Genomic DNA, 21729 nt, shown 5'->3' on the forward strand with positions numbered 1-21729 from the left:
GTCACAACCTCTTCCCACTGGGAGGAAGGTAGAGAAGCTTAAAGCTCAGTACCTCTTGGTTCAAGATCAGTTTTCCCCCCAACAGTTCTCAGGCTCTTGAAACACTGTTTACTATTCTGGTCATTAAACTTTCAAAAAACCTATCTGCACTATTGATATGCCACATTTTTTTTCTTGTGCTACTGCAGTATTTATTATCTATCTTTTATATTTACCATGTTTCTGCACACTAATATTTAATATTAGAGGGTTTTTCTTGCTGTTGGCTGCTGCAAGAGAGTATTTTGGAACATACATACATTGTCCCTATGTATATGACATTAAACTCATTATCATTATCAGTGGGAATAGCTTCCTGTTCTACAATGACTCCAAATGCATCCTTGGCTCTACAATTCTAGTACACTTTGTCCCTCTCAATTACCACTCCTTCTGCAACAACAGCACACTTTAGCCGCTTTCAGGTGTTCTGATAGAAGATTAGGCACCTACAGGCACGGCTAGAGGAGTTTAGCTGGCACGTTTAGATGGCCACGGAATGGACGGCTTTCTGATCCCTAAATGTGCCAGCTGACTGCTAGCTGTCTAATAGCGCAAACTGGCTACTCCGGACAGATGCCTAGTCCTGCGCATGCTGACCTCACGTTATAGCAGCGCGTCAAGATATGCCTGACCAACAGCTTAGGCATGACTGCTGCTGCTGGTCTCCCCACCCCCCCCCCACCCCCCGCATGCCCGACTCCCGCTGCCACTGCCGGTTCCCTCCAGCGCTCAACTCCCACTGCCAGTTCCCCTCGCCTGCCCGACTCCAGTTGCGGGTTTCCCCCTCTTCCCCTTTCCCCCTCGCCCACCTGACTCCCATTGCCGCTGCTGCTCCCCCCCCCACTCACCCAACTGCCGCTGCCAGTTATCCCCCCCACCCTCGCCCACCCGACTCCTGCTGCCGATCTCCCTCCCACCCCTCCGAAGCAGCAGTGGGAGTCAGAAGGGTGGGGGTGGAGAACGGCAGTGGGAGTCTGGCGTGGGGGGGACCAGCAGCGGGAGTCGGGCAGGCGAGGATGGGGGGGGAGAAACTGGCAGCGGGAGTCGGGTGGGTGGGGGGGGAGAACCGGCAGCAGCAGTTGGGCGGGCAAGGGTCGTGGGGGAGGGGGAGAAAGCGGGAGTCAGGCGGGCGAGGGAGGGGGGGGAGACCGGCAGCGGGAGAGGGTACAAATCAAAATTTGAAGAAGTCTACTTTAGTCTGGCTTCCTTGTCCATGGAGTCGATGGCTGACGACATCACCGCGACGTCATCAGCCTGCCCCCTGGCAGCCCACCCCCTGGCAGCCCAGCCACTTTCAGCTGCCACAATCGATACTCCGAGCAGGCTAGTTATAACTCTCGGAGAGAAGGGTTAGGTGAGTAACCCTCTTGGCCAGCTTTTCCAGTTTCAGATGGCCACCCGACAGCCACACAGGAGTATTCTGTGCGGCTTTACAGTCGGGCTTTGTGGCCACCTGAAAGTGGCTTTTGAATCTTCTTTCCCCCCCGCCCCCATTCTAAAATCCTTTTAGAATTTTTTGGATTGATTTTTCTCTTTCATTCCTTGAATGACTTCCATTTTAATTTTCTGCTTGGCACCTGCTGCTTCAAATCACCCCAGAAAATACTGAGATGTGTTTGTAAATTAAAAACAGAAATGCTGCTAAAAGATCTTAACAAATCAAATATAAACTGTTTCTCTCTACTTAGATCCTCAATGACCTGATTATTTTAGAAATTTCCTTTGTAGGTTTCCACCATCAGCAGTTTTTGTTTTGTCTTTTTCTGCATGGGAGCAGCATTAAACATCAACACCAAATTCTGATTGCTGAGGCGTTTTATCATGGTTAAATACGTGCAAGTTTTATGATCTGTATTTTTTAACTTTAAATGTTTACAACTCTCAGAAGAAGTCAATGCATCAAAATAACGGCAGAATTATTTCCTGCAGTTTAAATTATGCAGCCCTTCATGAAGTTTAAGGTCATTAATCTGGTAAAAGTTGCTCCAACGATAACCAATCAGCATTTAGAGGCCATTTTCCAGACCATTATTAAATGTTCCTGAGGATAATAGTTTTTTTTTTGCCAGACAGCAATTATTTCAATTCCTTTAGCACCAGTCCCTAAAAAAGGCATCTTGTGTTTATAGAATAAACCATGGATATTCAAACTACAATATGTTAATGCTGTTATTAGACTATTGAATTGGCCTCCCATTGGTGCACTGTTTGTACTTTCTCTCTACATACTTCTCTTGTCCAAGTAAAGCATTGTGCTATTGTTTCATTACTGTGCTACCTGCTGTGTGGGTTGACTTGTCTGAAAAGCAAGAATATCACCCTTATTCTTTTAAATCTCAAGAAATATAAGTTGAACCTATTTAATCTCCTTTAATTAATCAACCCTTTCATCCCACTGCTTCCAATCTTCTTATAACTATTTTTTAGATGAAGGGAACCAAAACTGGAGTGTTCTGTTTGTCACTTCATTAACCTTCTCCACAATTTCAATGAAACCCAATCTCTTTGCACTGAAGGCCAAAATGCCATTTGCCTTCTAACCATTTGTTTTGAAACCTGCTTGCACTTTGTGATTCATGCAATCGAGCTCTTTGATCCCTGTGCGCCCCTCTCATTTGTATTCTTTCTCTTTTGGATTTTTCCAACTGAAGTGCATGACCTCATTTCCCACCTTGCATTCAACTTGCCAGATTGTTGCTCACTTGCTCTGTCATATCTTGTTGCAGAATCGCCATATCGAGAATTTATCCAGAGCATCTTACTGATTTGCTGGCCCCAAAATTTGATGACATTGGCAAAATAATATTGAATCAACATTAATGATGTAATTGTTTTAGTAACCATTTCTGATCTGCTCTCCCACCCCCTTATAATGCAATTTGAGTAGTCTTTTGCAGTTTCAAGTATTTGAAATCAGTGAAAAGGAATGGATGTGATCAGAATGGAACATTAGGTGAACAGTTAAGTAACATGTGGCACAGGGCCTTGGTAATCTGGACCATTAAATCAGTAGCTGTACTTTTTTTTAAAAAAAAAAGTGTTGTTACAGTTGTGCAGCATGGAATAGGACCCTCAATTCAACTTGTCCATAAAATGTAGGAGCAGGATTAGGCCATTAAGCACATCACATGTGCTTCTACATTCAAATCATGGGTGATCTATTTTTCCTCTCAATCCCATTCTCCTCCCTTCTCATCATTGTCTTTGACACCCTTTCTAATCAAGAACAGATTAACCTCTGGTTTATATTATACCAAATGACTTTGCCTCCACAATTGTCTGTGCGGCAACAGATTCCACAGATTCATCACCACCTGACTGAAGAAGCTTTTCATTTCTGTTCTGAAGGAACAACATTTTATTTGGAGGCTCTGCCCTCTAGTCCTGGACTCTCCCACTGACGGAAAAATTTCCACATCCAATCTATCTAGCTCTTTCAATATTTGGAATGTTTTCATGAGTTGGCTCAAACATAATCTGCTGTAAAAGCCCATCTTATTGGCATTCCCCAAGTTCCTTCACTTAGGACCCAGTTTTTCCCAGTTCACCTGCAGACAATGCAGGCTAAATTGGCATTCTGAGCTGTCCCATTTGCTCCATATCCTTTGTGTTGGGAGAAACAAGTTCGGTGGGTCCAAGAAGTAATAAATCTGAACAGAGAAACTTTATTAACATGCTGGGGAATTCACAGAAGGGCACATATTTACACAGGAATAATATACAAATAGCTATGCATCAGGTGCAAAGAAATCCCTGCTAAACAATCTCAACTCCTGAAGGGGAACCGAGGGTTAAACACAGTGTTTGCTGTCTCGCACACTAATAAACGGTAAGCTTAACCACTAATGAGTACACATGAACCTATTCTCCAGCATCATCCATGGCTCTGAATCCAGGATGGGCCCATCGCAGTTGGCCCTTTGGTGCCATCTGTGGTCTGCAGCCTTAAGCTCTGCAATCATCTTAAGAGAACAGCAAAAGAGAGAGCCAGCTGCTCTACATGAGGGCCTTTTTTGATACTGGGCCCTTCCACATGACCTGTGAGGACCAATTACTCATCAGCCTTGCATGTGGGCAGATATAACCCTTGATTGGCAGGTAAGGTCATTTCCGATCTCTTGCCTGCTAGAGAGGTCACGTAATCCTCCCATTACAATCAACCTCTAGACAAGCTGTTTACAGGCTAGAACCCCACGGGTGTATTTACATTATACGTACCCCATTTCCGCTATTGGCCTGTCAACTTCCCAGCTCCACAGGTACAGCAACTTTCTCCTGTGTGTTCAAGGCACTGGTCATTTAATTTGTACACTGACTCATGGCACTTCTTACTGACAACTGCACCAGTATGTACCACCTATGAGCAAGTAGTCTATGATGTTTGTTGTTATATATATCAATGATCTAACTGATAATATGGGAAATTGGATCAACAAATTTGCTGATGGCACAAAGATAGGAGGTGTTGTGGACAGCGAGGAAAATTTTCAAAGCTTGCAGAGGGATCTGGACCAACTAGGAGAATGGGGCAAAAAAAATAGCAGATGGAGTTTAATGCAGACAAGTGTAAGATGATGTATTTTGGAAGGGAAAACCAAGGTAGGACATGCACAGTAAATGGTAGGCCACTGAGAGGAGTAGAGTGATCTGGGAATACGGATACATAATTTCCTGAAGGTGGCATCAACGGTGGACAGGGTTGTAAAGAGAGTTTTTGGCAACTTTCATACATGGATAGGAGAGGTCTGGAGGGTTATGGAATGGGAGCAGGTCAATGGGACTAGAGTGGTGGTTGGCACAGACTAGAAGGGCTGAATGGCTTGTTTTCTGTGACACAGTATTCTATGGTTCTAGTCCAAGGCCATCCAACTTTTACTTGTGCCGACGTGTTACAGCCATCTCATTGGCCATTCATCCAGATGCTCCTTCAGATTTGCAAGGCATATAGTAGCACGCATCGCAGAGAACAGCTGCCATACTGTCCCATGGGGAACAATGGGTTGGCCCACCAGCCGTGCTTCCAGGCCAAACCATTTAGCGCTCAGAGAGCACCCACCTTTGCTGGGCTGTTGGGTGTGATTTCTTTCATGCCTGGAGACTGTTCCTGTTTGCACTCCCACTGATTGATTGGACCATTGGTGGTTGGACCATCTGCACAAACATTCCAAGACCTGGTCACCAGTTGGGGACTTACTTTGAGTTGGGACTTTGAATTGGCCACAGAGAAAGACCTGCCCATGAGCTACATATTCCATAGAGGGTCCCTGGATGTGTGGCTGTTACTGGTAAAGTTGGTCAGTGATCATTAATTCCAGGTCTTCACCAACACAGGAATATCAAAACCTGCAGAGCTGAAAGTCCCTTTCTTCTCTTTCCCCACCCCCCCCCCCCACCACCAGAGTCTCTGTTTTCAGTGTTGGCAGTAGTCCTTTGGCAGCTTTGAAGACATTGGCTCTGTCAGAGTATTCGTTAGTCACGTCAACCATCACTCAGTGCTGCCATCACCACTTTTAGTGCCTACTGATTAATCATTCTGTGAATGAGGGAAACTTGCTCTCTCTGGGTTGGTCTGTGTGATGGCATGCACTTCATCCCTAGTCCACCAGTCCATGTGCCACTACCTCCCCTGCCCCCCCACCCCATGAAATGTGGCCCAGGAGTCTGTGTAAATGTGAAGGGGTCTAGTGGTTTCTTTGAGGGTTAAGCCCATGGTGACTTTCCAGCAATGCATATGATTTTTCTTTCTGCTGGAGTCATTGTAAACTAGGCCTGCTGCTTCTCTTTGGCAGTCAGATCATCCAAAAGCTTACCCCATTGTTCAGTATAGGAGTTGATGGAGGGGAGTTCTTGATCGGAGTTGTTGCCTTTGGGTAGTGATGTTACTTGTTCACAGAAGTGGCTCTGGTCCTGCCTCTGCATGGTCAGCCAGCTACCATTGCCATTTTACTATGGAACTGTGCTGAGCTCAACCTTTGTGTAGCGTTAGCAGACTTGACCCTCCACATGATGGTGGGGTGGGGCCAGAGGATGACCTGCTTAGAGGCTTCTTGCAGGGGCTTCTAACCCCTGAAGCTTTATTCTTTGGCTTTAACTAGGACTTTTGCAGAGTAGTGACAACACACAATTTTATAGTTGCCAATAGCAGAACTTCGTTTAAACAGGCGTCTGCTTACCTCCTTTTGTTGAATGGCCACTTGTTGTTATCACCACACCACAATCGACCGGTGTTTCGTATCTTTTTCTTCCGTCACTTTTCCATCTTCATCACGTCGGGGTCACCAAATTGTCGGACTCTGGCTTTACCTTACTCTTAATTTAGTCTATGTGTGGTCTGAGTCCAGCGTGTTCTTTGAATGAAGTGATAGGAGAAGGTATTCGGTTCAACAGTCAATTTATTACACAGCACAAGAATAAAACTTCACAGAGCTCTGGGTCAGTCGTTAGTTCATAGGTCACCTGCACAGTGAGCTATTCCCCAAGACTGACCCCTATTGTCCAGTTGGCTCAGTTTATATAGATCAACCTTATCATACAGAACAAAAGTTGGCTTCCTTTGCTAGATTTCATTATCATACAGAACAAAAGTTGTCTTCCTTTGCTAGATCTTTTTGCATAAGGGTTATCACAAGTCATCTCCTGTTTTGCAGATATCTGGGGTGTAGCGCTCCCATCTTAATCCTTCAAGCCAGACTATCCTGTTGTTTTGATCAGAAATTAATTCATCCCCAGATATTTCTAATCACCATTCTGTTCCTGTCTGGCCAATTTCTGCTGTTCTCTTTAACACCTCCTCATGCCTTAATCTTCCTCCTAGACTGGTTTTCCATTCCCTTTGTTTCTTGCAGGCCATTCTTTGTTCTGGTCTGGCCTGTGTCTCCTGTGCTACTCACCACCTCCTTCAGTTGAAGCATTCCTCCTAAATCGTTTTATGAATTTCTTCTCCCTGTATTTGGGAGCAGACAATTTTGCTCAGCCAACTTTGCTCCATGCTGTGATTGCCATTTTATCACATTCCTCTTTTTCCCTGAACCATGCAGTACATATAAACTTATTAATTAATCATTTCTTTCATAATGTTTTAACCCCTAGATTCCAACAGTCTCCCTGCCAGGAAGGGGCTGCTGACTAGATCCTGGGCAAATCTCTGTCAACTGGATTTTCTTCAGCTGTCATCATTTTCTTAGTCACAGACCTAGTTACCGCACATGCAGGATATATCTCACCATCCTCTCTAACCACATCCTTACTAGGCTGTTTTATCAATCTTAAAACTGACCCAACTTTATCCTCTGCCAAATCATTCCCCAACAAAAACGAGACACCCTGCATGGGTAACTTTGTAATTACTCCTACTACAACAGGTCCTTTGACTAATTCTGAATTTAGCACAACCTTGTGAAGTGATATTGACTCTACCTCACCTCCAACACCTTTAATCAAAGTTATCTCCCCTTTGATCTACAGTTAAAACACTTTCCAGCAACAATGATTGAGCAGCCCCAGTATCTCTAAGAATTTTAACTGGAACCTGTGGTTCTCCCTCCTTTGAGACAAAGCCCACTGATACAAAAGACTTGAAAACATCCATGACCTCTTTACCAGGTTTGGCATATCTGCTCTCCTTAAATTCTACTGTTTGAACACATACTTCTGGTGATCCAGATGATCTTCTTTCTTTCAGGTCACCTTTCAGACTGCCAGTATTCTCCTTTGACCAGGCAGCCTTCCAAAGTTTGCCAGCTTGTCCCTCTGGAATTGATTTCTGTGTCTCTCCTCTCTGTTTCACTCCCTCTCTGAGAGCAAAACTCTTCTGTCCAGCTTGAGACCATCACATGCTCTTCCAGGCCATCTGTATTCTGCAAATTCGTTGCTCTTTCTGCAAAAAGCATCCTGCAAAAATTCGGTGTTTTTAAAATGTGTGTGCGCAAGCTGCTCTAACAATTCCTCCAAAGCCACCTCTAAATACTCACACTCCTGTGAGAGCCCTGGCTACCCCCTTCTGGCAATAGATTGGAGGTCCTTTCTTCCTACAGCAGAGATCTAATCACTACCTCAGAATAGGAAGGAATTGAAGGCAGGCTTTGTGGAGTAGTGCCCCGAGGATTCGAGGCCTTTCCTTGACTGGGGTTTCTCTCCCCCTGACCCTCACAACCCCCTCCACCACAGTATTCCACAATGCATAAAGGGTGGATATGGGTATGATGTCAATGAGTTGTACTCCACTCCTACTTGCCAGATCACAGTATACATCTCCTTGTAGGTCACGCAGGAGATGGCGTCCCTGCATTTTCCTCTACTTTCCAAACCTGCACTGATGCCTGAGTTGGCAATCTCTATTCATATATTCCAACCCCTCCCTAATGGTATTCCCCTCTGTATGACTAAATAAAGCCAGCTTGGGCTATTTTGAGTTTGGGGTGTGCAGTGGTGATTAGGTGGCCTACCAGTACCCCATAACCCTGTTGTTTTCAAGTAAGTCGTGGTCATGGGACCCCACCTAGATTCCGGTAATTGTAGCCCATTCCTTGATCACTTCTGTTCCCTCGTTCATGATGTCCTATTTTGGGCGACATTGGAGGTCCCATTCCAGTAGTGAGGGGTATCGGACCTGGACTGCTGCTATAACCCTGTCCCATAAGGACTCGCCATCCTGGATGGTTTCTGACGCTTACCTCCTGGTGGGACAGGCTTATGCCAGGGGCCCTTTTGTCTCACATCCGGAGCAACTACGTGGCCATGTGCTCCCCTGACTGGCTGCTGGTACCTATCCCCCAGCCCAGTCATTTCTTTGGCTGAATACTCTCAGATTGCTGTAGTTTCATATGGCCCCTGAACATGACCTCCAGAAGTGTCCTCCATCCTCATCTATCTCTCCGTTGACTAAAACTGGCAGGTTGGGTCTGTGACCATGTGGCCATTGCCTGGCTTGTACAGAATCAGGCAAGAAGGGGTTAGGAGGTATGAGCAGTCTGGCTCAGCCTTCTCACTACTGTTATTATCTATCCACACTTGGCCCTTTCTAGCAATGTTGTTTTTGGGGTTCTTGGTTGCTCTTTGCAGCCTTTTGTGTTGAGTGTTCTGTGTTAAAGTCATGCAAATATCATACCAAATGTTGACAATCTGCACATTTTGTAGGATTTATAATCTTAAATGCAGCTATTGTTTTCTGCTTTGATAAAAATCTGTTACTTTGTTTGTCCACTTGTTTATAATGTAAAATGTAACAATTGTGCACATTGGACTGTATTGCCCTTTGCCAGTGGGTTTGCCATGTGGTAGTTTTTAGCCTCTTACCACTATGAAAGCACCATTAATTATCATCTAACATGCCTGAAGGCCAGCAAACTGCCCAATGCTCGATCCTGCTGCTGAGAGGAAGGAACGGAGGTTAAAAGGAACATTCTTCCCAACCTCAAGCTGTCAGCAGCTGAGAATGAGGTCTTTTGAAAAGTAATTGCTATTTGCTGATAATCTGAATACAAGTGGCAAAGTTGATTATCTCTTGGTGCCTGCCACATTGACCACCGCCAGTGGGCTGATATCGCCTCAAACCGTGCATCTTGGTGCCTTACAGTTCGGCAGGGAGCAACCTCCTTTGAAGAAGACCGCAGAACCCACCTCACTGACAAAAGACAAAGGAGGAAAAACCCAACCCCAACCAACCAACCAATTTTCCCTTGCAATCGCTGCAACCGTGTCTGCCTGTCCTGCATCGGACTTGTCAGCCACAAACGAGCCTGCAGCTGACGTGGACATTACCCCTCCATAAATCTTTGTCCGCGAAGCCAAGCCAGAGAGACCATAGCAAGAACCGCGTTACAGTAAGAGGTTTGTTTTCCCCTCCACTGGTGTGATTTGTTGCAAGTCAGCTATTGTAATGCAAGCCAGTCATATTTATGAGTGTGTATCATAATTTGGTCTCAAATTAGTTGCAGATGTCACTGGATAATATTAAAAGGGTCACTTCGCATGATAGGGATAATTTGTCTCTTTGTTCATTGGTGGTACTTGTGCCTTTTGAATTTGAAGACTGAATGTTTGCAAGGTAACATTATTTACACAATGGTGGGTACCTGGAATGCACTGCCAGGTGAAGTATGATGGTGCAGTTGAAGAGTTACTTAGACAAATGAACAGTTGGAAATGGACCATGTAAAGGCAGATGGGCTTTGTTAAAATATTTTGGTAAAATATCTATGGAGTGTTGGACAGTCAGGGAGATTTTCCAATGAACTAGCAAGGTTGACTCGTCATCTGGATGTGGAAGATTCTGTGACCACTGAGAAATGGGCCTACTGATTAGATTTTTGGTTAAGGTAGTGAAATTTGGCTGAAGAGCCTGTTTCCATGCTGCATGGCTCTGTCATTGTTTTTCAATATTTTAATTGGTTTCATCAAGTAAATGCAACACAAGTACAAAATAATAAACTATTAACAAATCACAATAATAGAAATGGTGTTAAGACCTACATTACGTTGAGAAGAAGTAGCAAAAAAATAAACCAGTATACTAATTATCAACCCCTTCCCTTCAGAGACTACTGGCTAAACCTAAGCAGTCCACTAATTGATGATAAAAAAAGAAGGTAATTATTGGGGTCAAAAATCAAAAGTTAACTAATCTTACAAATTTTGAACATCTTTAAGAAAATAGCCCCATAAAAAAACATTCTTTTCAGGAGTGGAGCATCTAATTTTTTTCCCCTAAGTCAGATATGCCATCTTATCAGACAACCATTGAGTATGAGTGGGAGGGATCGCATCTTTCCATCTCATTAATATGGCCTTTTTGGCGATAAGGGCAACCACGTGGGATTGTGAAGCAGTCAATATGAAACCTGTTGGCCCACATTCCAAAAAGAGCAAGAAAAGTATTTGGATTCAAAAGTAATATTAAGAACTAAAGACAAGGTACAAAATACACCTTCCCAAAAATTGGAAAGAGAAAGACATTATAATAAATTATGATACAGTGTATCACCTTCAGTTATACATTTATCACATTTAGAAGAAAGATTAGAAGAGAATATAGCCAATTGGACTTTGGAATAGTGGGCCCAGAGTACTACCTTAAACTGTATTAATGAATGTTTAGCATTAAGAGAATGAATGCAAGCTTCAAAATAGAATTCCAAGTAATTTGAGAAAATAACTGTTGAAAATCTTATTCCCATATTCTTTAAAATTCTGTCCAAGGAACTATCCCTAGATCTTAAAAGTAATTCATAAAGAACTGATAACATCCATTTATGGTCAGGTTTGAAATTATAAATCTTCCCTATCATATTAGGTTCCAGATCTTGAGGGAGCCTCAAAATTAAAGAATTCAAGAAGGTCCTAAGCTGTAAGTAATGATAAAATTGATGTTTAGGTAATATAAATCTGCTGGATAATTGCTCAAAAGAGGGAAGATTTTTTTTCAATAAAGAAAATTAAAAAGGATTGGATACCTAAATTTGACCATGATGGTGACCATTATCTTGAACCGAAGGTAAAAAGGAATTTCCTAAAATAGGACTAATTAATAAGAATCTATGGTACCCAAAATGCTTCCTGAGTTGAAACCAAATTTTCAATGTATGTCTGACAATAAAATGATCAGTTAATTTGGAAGCCAAAAAAGATAAAGTTACTCTAAGTATCGAAAGAAGAGAATACTTTTTAGTAGATTTCTTTCTTTCTTTTTTCTTTGGCTTGGCTTCACGGAGAAAGATTTATGGAGGGATATGTCCACATCTGCTGCAGGCTTGTTGGTGACTGACAAGTCCGATGCGGGACAGGCAGGCACGGTTTTCTAATTTAATCCATCTTAAAGCACCAAGATGCTCCTTATGATGAATCCAAAAAAAATCTAATATTGGCTGCCCAGTATTAAAACCTAAAGTTGGGTAATGTCAAGCTCTGTTCTTTTTAATATTTTGAAGGAAAACTTTTTTAAGACATGGGTTCTTATTTTTCTGTATAAAAGATGAGAGAAGCATGACTCTATCAATGAAAACCTCTATGAACTATTCAGTGGTTCCCAAACTCTTGGGTCATGGTGAATTTAGCAGTTATTACCCACTACCAAAGTAATCATTGCTGTGGAATATCACAGCTCTTCAGCATACCTCCCAATGCCAGAATATTTCTAGATAATGGATTTTACTTTCACAGATACCATTTGTTGAACTTCTGTTGTAATTTGTGAATATTTGGTATTCTATAAAATAGCTAACTAAGCACTTTTCTCCCCACCTGTTTTGTGTCTGAGAGGAAATCTTTAATATGGCTAGTTTGGCAGCTTGACAACATTTCCTGCTGGATGCTGGTGGTCCCATTGAGATGACACTTGACAGTAATAATCTTCAGACAAAGGAATGTTTTGTCTGTCTTCTGATTGCTTCATGCTTGTTGCAAACACTTGTTTGAGGCCAGTGCTTTGCTGGCAACTCCAGGCCATTGGCACAAATCATCTCAGAAGGACGTTCTCATTATCGATGCAACTGAATTATGTGCTCAAGGAACCCAATCCCACCCTGACTTGATACATATTTCATCAGCAAAGAATACAGAAGTTGCTGGTATTAATAAAATACCCATTCAACTACAGTAATTCAGTGATTTGTGGACATTTGACAACTTTTTTGCTGAAGCATGAATGATGCTTTGTTCTAACATCTCTTTGGCTTACCAAGGCCTTTGGTATTATGAGCAACATTCTCCGTGCACAATAAAACACTACTAAAATATTCAGAATGCATTTCATCTAGTTTTTGTGATTTGTAAGATGGAGCTCAACAAAATGTTCACCAGGCAGACATTGGTTTCATAAAGTGAGTTACTGTAAACTTAATACATTTCAAAAGGTATTTACTTTTTTGTTTCTTTCTCCAACAGTTTTGCTCTAGTTACTACAAGGGACTCTTGTAGATAAGGCAGAAGATAAAATGTGTTGGAACAAATCAAGTTGAAGTTAACTTGCCTATGGCTTTGTTTTAATGTTGGTGGAAGTGGTTGAAAATCACTTCTGGTGTGACATTGGTTTAGAAACTTTGGGGAAAATCGCTCCATGTAGTGATGAATGAAAGGTTTCATAAAGTGCTATTGATAATTGTCTGCTTTTTCCTTCACTAAGGTAGTGGACTTTTTCATGCATTTTAGTGACTATGAATACACATACACAGGTTTAGTCAGTGAAGACCAGGAGTGACATCACCACGTGCTTGCCACTAATCTGCGGGACTGGCGTGTTTAAAGTAAACACGAGGGGAGCCCCGTCCCTTCTAGAAAGAGGCACAATGGTTCAGTGTGCTGCTACTCAGGTAGCAGTGCTGTGTGCATGTAGTTTCTTGCCCAGGTGAGTGAGCAACGACCTGACCCACAGCTCTACCGTGTGCTCAGCGAGCCAACCCAGCGACAGTTTGCAATACTGCTCTATGTGGCCGCTCAGCCCGCCACAGTATTCCGCAATATCGGTCTTGTTTTCTCACTTCAAATGATTTTATTACTTTAAAATAAACTGGGTAGTCTTTTTTTTCCCCCATTTCGTATAACAGAGTGCACAAGTTTAAGATGAGAGGGGGAAAGTTTAAAGGAGATGTGTAAGGAAACTTTATTTACACAGTGTTGGGTGCTTGGAATTTACTGCCAGGGGAAGTAGTAGAAGCAGATATGATAGTGAAATTTAAGAGGTATTTAGACAAATGATCAGGTGGGAATGGAGGGAAATGGACTATGTAAAAGGGAGATTGGATTTCTTAAATTGGGATCATGGCTAGTGCAGACATGGTGGGCTGAAGGGCCTGTTCACTCTTAAAATGATTACTCTTGATTGCCTCTGGTGTTCCAGAAATAAGGACAGTGAGGGCAGATTGAGCTGGGTTGCCTTCCAAAGGCAAGTTTAGTACTGGCAGTTGGTTGTGATGTTTTTAAGGGGTGGAAGGTGTCCAGTGTAATTGTTCCAATGAAAAGTTGGTCATGTTGAGCTGAGAGGGGAAAATATTAGAGAAAAATAATTAAACCTAGTGGATTAAAAAAATACAGCAGATATTGGATTAATTCTAAATGCAGGTCATGGAGGCATTTGAAACATTACTATTTTGTGATAACACTCTGCCAAACAGCTGCTTTTTATACAAATTCCTCCAAGCATGATTTATATTTAAAAATGCAGCAATTTCCTCTATCTTGTGAAAGACGTAGCAGAAATGTTTTTTTTGTAAATTATACATTTTTTGCTGACAAACTCATTATTGAGACTGGAAAACATGTTTTTGTAACACTGCTGTAGACTTGGTCTCACAATCTGTCTGCAAGTTGGATTTTATTACCCTGAATGTTTGTCAACAGTCTGTGTGAGCCAGAATGTCTTGTGTGCGTGCCGAGCAGTGCATGTGAAAATCCCCTTCACAGGATCAGCTCGGTCCTTTTCACAAAATTGGTTGCAAGCACCTATTTTTTTTAAAAAAGAACTAACTTAATTGAAAATCTATCTATTGTGAGTTCAATGCTTTGCCACTGAGGATTAACAAAATGTTATTTAAAAAGAGCTTCCAAAAGTGTTGACTCTTGGAGGGGTGTGATAGAACCTCCTGCATCCAAGTAGCCAGTTCTTGCAGTGATGCACAGGAGACTGCAGATGCTCAAATGTGGAGCAACAAGCAATCTACTGGAGAAATTCAGTGGGTCAAGAGGCATCATGAGGGAAGAAGAATTGTCTTCTTCAGACTGGAATGCTGACCATTCTTTTTCTTTCACTTCTGCTGACCTACTGTGTTCCTCCAGCAGTTTGTGTACTGTTCTGTAAGGAAGTACTGGCAAGTAAGGTAGATAATTACTATCACTGAAGATGAGAAATAGCCTGCTGTGATCCATTTGACACTATCTTGTAAAGTTAAGATTGAGCCATGGTGTTTGACCTGCAGTTAGTAGGTTACAACTGGTTGACCGTTTTGAGTTTTGTGTGCCTGATGGAGATGTGGGGGGGCTGGTATTCATGGTGGGGAGCTGGCTGATGGAGGACCTCAGTTTTCTTCAGGCTGACTTCCAGGCCAAACATTTTGGCAGTTTCCGCAAAGCAGGACGTCAAGCGCTGAAGAGCTAGCTCTGAATGGGCAACTAAAGCGGCATTGTCTGCAAAGAGTAGTTCACGGACAACCAGTTTACCTATCTCGGCTGCACCATTTCATCAGATGCAAGGATCGACAATGAGATAGACAACAGACTCGCCAAGGCAAATAGCGCCTTTGGAAGACTACACAAAAGAGTCTGGAAAAACAACCAACTGAAAAACCTCACAAAGATAAGCGTATACAGAGCCGTTGTCATACCCACACTCCTGTTCGGCTCCGAATCATGGGTCCTCTACCGGCATCACCTACGGCTCCTAGAATGCTTCCACCAGCGTTGTCTCCGCTCCATCCTCAACATCCATTGGAGCGCTTTCATCCCTAACGTCGAAGTACTCGAGATGGCAGAGGTCGACAGCATCGAGTCCACGCTGCTGAAGATCCAGCTGCGCTGGGTGGGTCACGTCTCCAGAATGGAGGACCATCGCCTTCCCAAGATCGTGTTATATGGCGAGCTCTCCACTGGCCACCGTGACAGGGGTGCACCAAAGAAAAGGTACAAGGACTGCCTAAAGAAATCTCTTGGTGCCTGCCACATTGACCACCGCCAGTGGGCTGATATCGCCTCAAACCGTGCATCTTGGCGCCTCACAGTTTGGCGGGCAGCAACCTCCTTTGAAGAAGACCGCAGAGCCCACCTCACTGACAAAAGGCAAAGGAGGAAAAACCCAACACCCAACCCCAACCAACCAATTTTCCCCTGCAGCGGCTGCAACCGTGTCTGCCTGTCCCGCATCGGACTTGTCAGCCACAAACGAGCCTGCAGCTGATGTGGACTTTTACCCCCTCCATAAATCTTCGTCCGCGAAGCCAAGCCAAAGAGTAGGTTACAAACTAGCCCTTTCACACCATCAACCTCCTTGGAAGCAGGTAAACTTACTGGGTATGCAGAACCTGGTAAACCATTCACACTGAACCATGATTTACCTGGCTCATCTGGATCTCTTGGATCTAAGTGGAGCCCCACTTCCAACGATGTGTTATGTACTTGCAGTGCAGTGAAATCATAGCAGGAATAAAGCACTGTGTTTAAAAGACCATGGGGAGAAAAATACGTACAATTTTTTATAAGACATTCGCGTCAATGTATAAAAGACTGTGGGTAAAATCTACCGCAGTGGGCTTCAGACTGTTCAAACTTGGGATAAACCTACAGACCAGCTTATCATTATTCCCTAAACACTAGAGTATAACAACTATTTATATAGCATTACATTGCATTAGTTATTATAAGTAATCTTGATGATTTAATGCACAGGTACGTGCTGAGAGTCTGCTGACTGCAGTTATTTCACAGCGCTGCTGGCAGGGCTGTCGATGCTTATCTGTGTTTTAAATCATCTCAAGATTATTTCTAATAACTACTAGATTGACAGACAAGCAGGCACTAACGCCACTAATGATACCTGGTAATTCGAGTAGACCATTCACACCGCCACAGAATGATTAACACGTTAACTTGGTTAGGCTCGAGGCCCTTTAATAAAGCAAAAAAAATCTGAAGGTAAAGATGAAAATTCTCTGCCCTCATGTTGGAAAACTTGCCTTCATGAATCTCCCTGACCAGCAACAACATGGAGACTCCAATCCCTCTCCAAGGTAGTACCAGCGGCGGAGCATTCAGAATGCTCATCTGCTGCAAGTGGCTGGCTAGGAACAGGCTGATGACATTGTGATGATGCCATCAGCCCGTGACCTATCTCACTATTCTCTCTCCCATTCACTTACCCCTCTCCTTCCATGACCCCCTCAGGACGGGGGCAGCTGGGGTGGAAATGACATCCTTTTCAGCCTTTGGGGCCACTCATTGGCACCAGTGGCTCAATACATGGCAGAGCCATGGCGGTCTACATTACCCATAATTTCCTATGCAGCTGGAAGTGTTCTGGGAAATGCAGAGTGGTTCCAGCTGCTTGGGGGGATTGAGTAATGAAGTATGGCATCATGGCATCAGTAGCCATGCCTCCTGAATGCCGCATCAATGCCCAAGCTATCTCCAGGTTGAAAGGGGACATTGGAGCAGGCTTTTCTGGGCCTGTATGAAAAAGTAAGAAATACCTTTTCATTTGGCCTTCTGATACTTTTCTCTCTCCACCCCCCCACCCCACCCCCAACCAAAAACCAAAAGTCAGATCCTGGTGAATTTTAACTCTCTGCCTAGTTGGGACCTTTCACTCTACCAGATTACCTGGTACGGATCCATTAAATGGCTGGTTCTACTCCCTTTGACGGTGTGAAAGGGGCTTCATTACTATACCTGGTAATCTGGTTGCTATTTGCACATAGAATTTTCTTGTGATTGTTGCTGTTTGAGTTTTGGGTCAATTTATCAAGTTGCATTAAAGAAAATGGGATATGAAGGATGACATCGGAGTGGTAGTGAGAGAATAGATCTATGGAATAGCATGTTAAGTAGGATAGATATTAAGAAAACCATTGATTAGTCTACAGGCCTCCAAATAACATTACAGTCACTCAAACAATAAACCAAGAAATATCTCATGCATGAAAGAAGGGAAGGGCAGTTGTCACAAGAACTTTAACTTGCACATTGAACAAACCAAGTTGGTCAAGGTAATCTTGAGGAGGAGTTCATAAAAATGTGACCATGATAGTTTTCTTGATTAGCATGTAACTGATTTTACACGGGAACATGCTATCTTCGATCTGGTTCTGTGCAATGAGACAGGTAAAATGAATGATTTTTATAGTTGGGGATCCTCTAGGAAAGAGTGATCATAATATGACTGGATTTCTCCTTCAAGGTACATTAGTTCAATTTAAAACCAGTGTTTTATGCTTAAACAAAATATGCTGGTTTTAGAGTGAAGTAAACAAGGGAGACCACGATGGGATGTGGGAGGATTGGCTAGAGTGACTGGGAACAGATATGAAACAGTTGAGCAACAGTGGAAGACTTGCAAATATTTTTTTTAGAACTTGACCAAAGTAAGGGCACCGAGGGGAGGCAGGGTCAGCCTTGGATAATTAAGGAAGTAAAGGAAGACATCAAAATAAAAGCTCATGCGTACCAAGTTTTCAAGATTAGTGAAAAACTGGAAGATGGCAAAAATACTCAATAAAGAACCACTAAATAAGCAATAAAAAGAGAGAGATTATGAAAGTAAACCAGCACACAAAATATAAAAACAGAGGGTGAAAAATTGTATAAAGTGGAAAAGGGTGGCTAAAGTGAACATGGGTCCCTTGGAAGATGAGGGGTAATTAGTTTGGGTGTTGGGTTTTTCCTCCTTTGTCTTTTGTCAGTGAGGTGGGCTCTGTGGTCTTCTTCAAAGGAGGTTGCTGCCCGCCGAATTGTGAGGCGCCAAGATGCACGGTTTGAGGCGATATCAGCCCACTGGCGGTGGTCAATGTGGCAGGCACCAAGAGATTTCTTTAAGCAGTCCTTGTACCTCTTCTTTGGTGCACCTCTGTCACGGTGGCCAGTGGAGAGCTCGCCATATAACACGATCTTGGGAAGGCGATGGTCCTCCATTCTGGAGACGTGACCCACCCAACGCAGCTGGATCTTCAGCAGCGTGGACTCGATGCTGTCGGCCTCTGCCATCTCGAGTACTTCGATGTTAGGGATGAAGACGCTCCCAACCAACCAATTTTCCGCTGCAACCTTGTCTGCCTGTCCCGCATCGGACTTGTCAGCCACAAACGAGCCTGCAGCTGACGTGGACATTTACCCCCCTCTATAAATCTTCGTCTGCGAAGCCAAGCCAAAGAAAGAAAAGAAGAAATAAAAAATGACCGAAGCTTTGAAATGAGTATTGTTGTTCTTCACCATGGTGGAAAATGTGTCTAATGTGCCAGTGAGAGAAGTAGTTCAGGGTGCAAGACGAGGTGAGGACCTCAATAATATCACTAAAGTGATAGTGTTGAGGAAACTAGTGGATATTAAAGTAGAAAATTCTCTTGATCCTGAAGGAATGCATCCCAGGATACTGAAAAAAGTCAGAAATTGTAGTTGAATGATTTTTGATAGTTTAGCCAAATTGTCTAGATTCTGGGCAGGAAGATGGCAAGGGGTGCACCACTTCTGGGGAAAAAAAAATGGATGTAGGCCAAGGGCAGTATCTATAGACCAGTTAGCTTAACGTCTAGTCCAGAAAATGCTTGAAACCATCAATAATGAAGAAGAATGCAGCTGGAATTTAATGCAGACAAGTGTGAGGTGTATTTTGGAAGGACAAACCCAGAAATGACATGCGCGGTAAATGGTAGGGCACTGAGGACTGAGTTAGAACAGAGGGACCTGGGAATGCAGATATATAATTCCCTGAAAGTGGTGCCACAGGTGGATAGGGTGTAAAGAGAGCTTTTAGCATATTGGCCTTTGTAAATCAAAGTATGGGAGATGGGATGTTATTTTAAACTTGTACAAGACATTGATGATGCCAAATTTGGAGTATTGTGTGCAGTTTTGGTCACCTAATTACAGGAAAGATCTGAATAAGGTAGAAAGAATGTTGAGAAGACTTACTAGGATGCTGCTGGACTGCAGGAACTGAGTTACCAGAGAAGGTTAAACAGGTTAGGACATAATTCCTGGAGCGTAGAAGAATTAGGGAAGATTTGATAGAGGTATTTAAAATTATGAGGGTGATACAGTAAATGTAGATAAATTTTTTCCACTGAGGGTAGGTGAGATACAAACCAGAGGACATGGGTTAAGGGTGAAAGGGAGAAAGTTTAGGGGGAACATGAGGGGGAACTTCTTCACACAGAGAGGTGGTGAATACTGACTCAATTTTAACATTTCAAAAGAATTTGGGCAGGTATGTGGAATGGAGAGGTATGGAGGGCTATGGATTGGGTGCAGGTCAGTGTGACTGGGCAAAAAGAAAATGGTTTGGCACAGACTAGAAGGGCCTAAGGGGCCTGTTTCTGTACTGTTGTGCTCCTGTTCTAAGTGTCTAGATAGCGGAGTAAAAATTGTTCCATCATGCAGATGCAAAATGTGTTCAACAGGGTCAGTTCATGTTTGACAAATTTACTGGAGTTCATTTGAGGTTATAGTAAGCACTGTGGATAGAGGAGAACATGTGAATATGGAATACATGAATTTCCAACGGGAAAAAAAAAGACGTTGCATAAAAGACCTGTCCAGAACAATGATTTCCCCCACTTGCATGCCACCTTAAGTTATCCCTTACTAACCACAGACCATCTATGGCATAGAAGAGTTGAAATAAATGTGTTTTTTTCCATTTGGCAATCAGAGATGTGGAGTGCCACAGGGGTTGACGCTATGCACATAACTGTTCATGATGTAAATTAATTGGAAGAGGTGTCGAAGTGGAGTGCATCTAAGTCAGCTGATAACATTACATTGAGCATGAAAACAAATTGTGCAGAGAATCTGAAGAGTCATTTATGTAAGTTGAGTGAGTGGACAAGGATCTTGGAGATGGAGTCCAATGTCAATAAATGTAAGGTCATCCACATTGGAAGAACCAATAATTGAGGCTTGAAATTGTGTAGAGGGGCTTGGAAAGTACTTGTGCATGAACTGGAAAAAGTTAGTTTGCAAGTACAACAGGTAATCAAGAAAGCAAGTGGAATGTTGCTGGAGGGTTTGAATTTAAGAGCAGTGAGTTTCTGCTACAGCTGTTTAGGATACTGGTGAGGCTGCACCCAGAGAGCTGTGTGCTGTTCTGGTCACCTTGAGAAGGGAATAGTCTGGGTTTGTAGGTTATGAAGAAGAGGTTCACCAGTTTGAATCTGGAGAGATTGAGCTGCCTGGGACTAGACTTGCTGGAATTGAGAAGAATGAAAAGGAATCTTCCAGAAACATAAAAATGAAAGGGATGGATAGAGGCAAATTTATTTCTTCTAGTAGTTGAAACCAGAACTAGGGGACATAGCCTCAAGATTTGGGGGAGTAGATTTAGGACAGGGTAGATGGATAACTGTTTTCCCCAAAGTGTAGTCAACTTATGGAATTCTCTGCCCAAGGAAGGAGTAGAGGATGCCTTATCAAATTTGTTTAAGACGGAGTTGAAATTTTGCCTAGAAGGAGAATTAACAGTTATTGGATAAAGGCAGATAGATGGATCAGCCATGATTTTATTGAATGGTGGAACAGATTTGACAGGCATATGGCCTGTTCTTATTTTTTAAGTTTTTGTGTAAACCTAAATACATAAAGTATATGGTTTGATTATCTGGTCAATATCATGAAGATACTTCTCTCAACTATAGTTAAGTCTTGACTAATTTTTGACCTACCTCTTGTTTGAATTTGTTAAAGTAGGTGGTGGATATTTAAAAATGACCAACCAAGTAAAGCAACCAGTTATTTCTTTACAGTCTGGATATACCTGGATCAGAAATAGCTCTTTGTGATGCTTTAGAGTTAGGCTTTTAAAAATTTGTTGAATTGCTGTATCTTACAAAGAGAAGATAAATCAATTTAATTAAAACATTAAAATTGTAGGACAAATATGAAACAGAGTCCATTGGTATTGTGGTGTAAGGATGACTTCCCCTCAATGCCTTCAACAACAAGGGGTTGACTGTTGACTTCTGGGAAGGGGGTACACAGTCCTGTCTGCATCAGTGGTGC

At 42.8% G+C, this 21729-nt stretch overlaps 1 protein-coding gene across 1 annotated transcript in view; it reads left to right on the forward strand.

The window, feature by feature from the left end:
- hmcn1 (hemicentin 1) overlaps nt 1-21729 on the forward strand; it is a 538964-nt gene that overhangs the window by 22562 nt on the left and 494673 nt on the right. The gene's annotated exons all lie outside the window — the stretch shown is intronic.

The sequence above is a fragment of the Narcine bancroftii genome, chromosome 5 (assembly GCF_036971445.1).
Source record: "Narcine bancroftii isolate sNarBan1 chromosome 5, sNarBan1.hap1, whole genome shotgun sequence".
In the NCBI taxonomy this organism is placed as follows: domain Eukaryota; kingdom Metazoa; phylum Chordata; class Chondrichthyes; order Torpediniformes; family Narcinidae; genus Narcine; species Narcine bancroftii.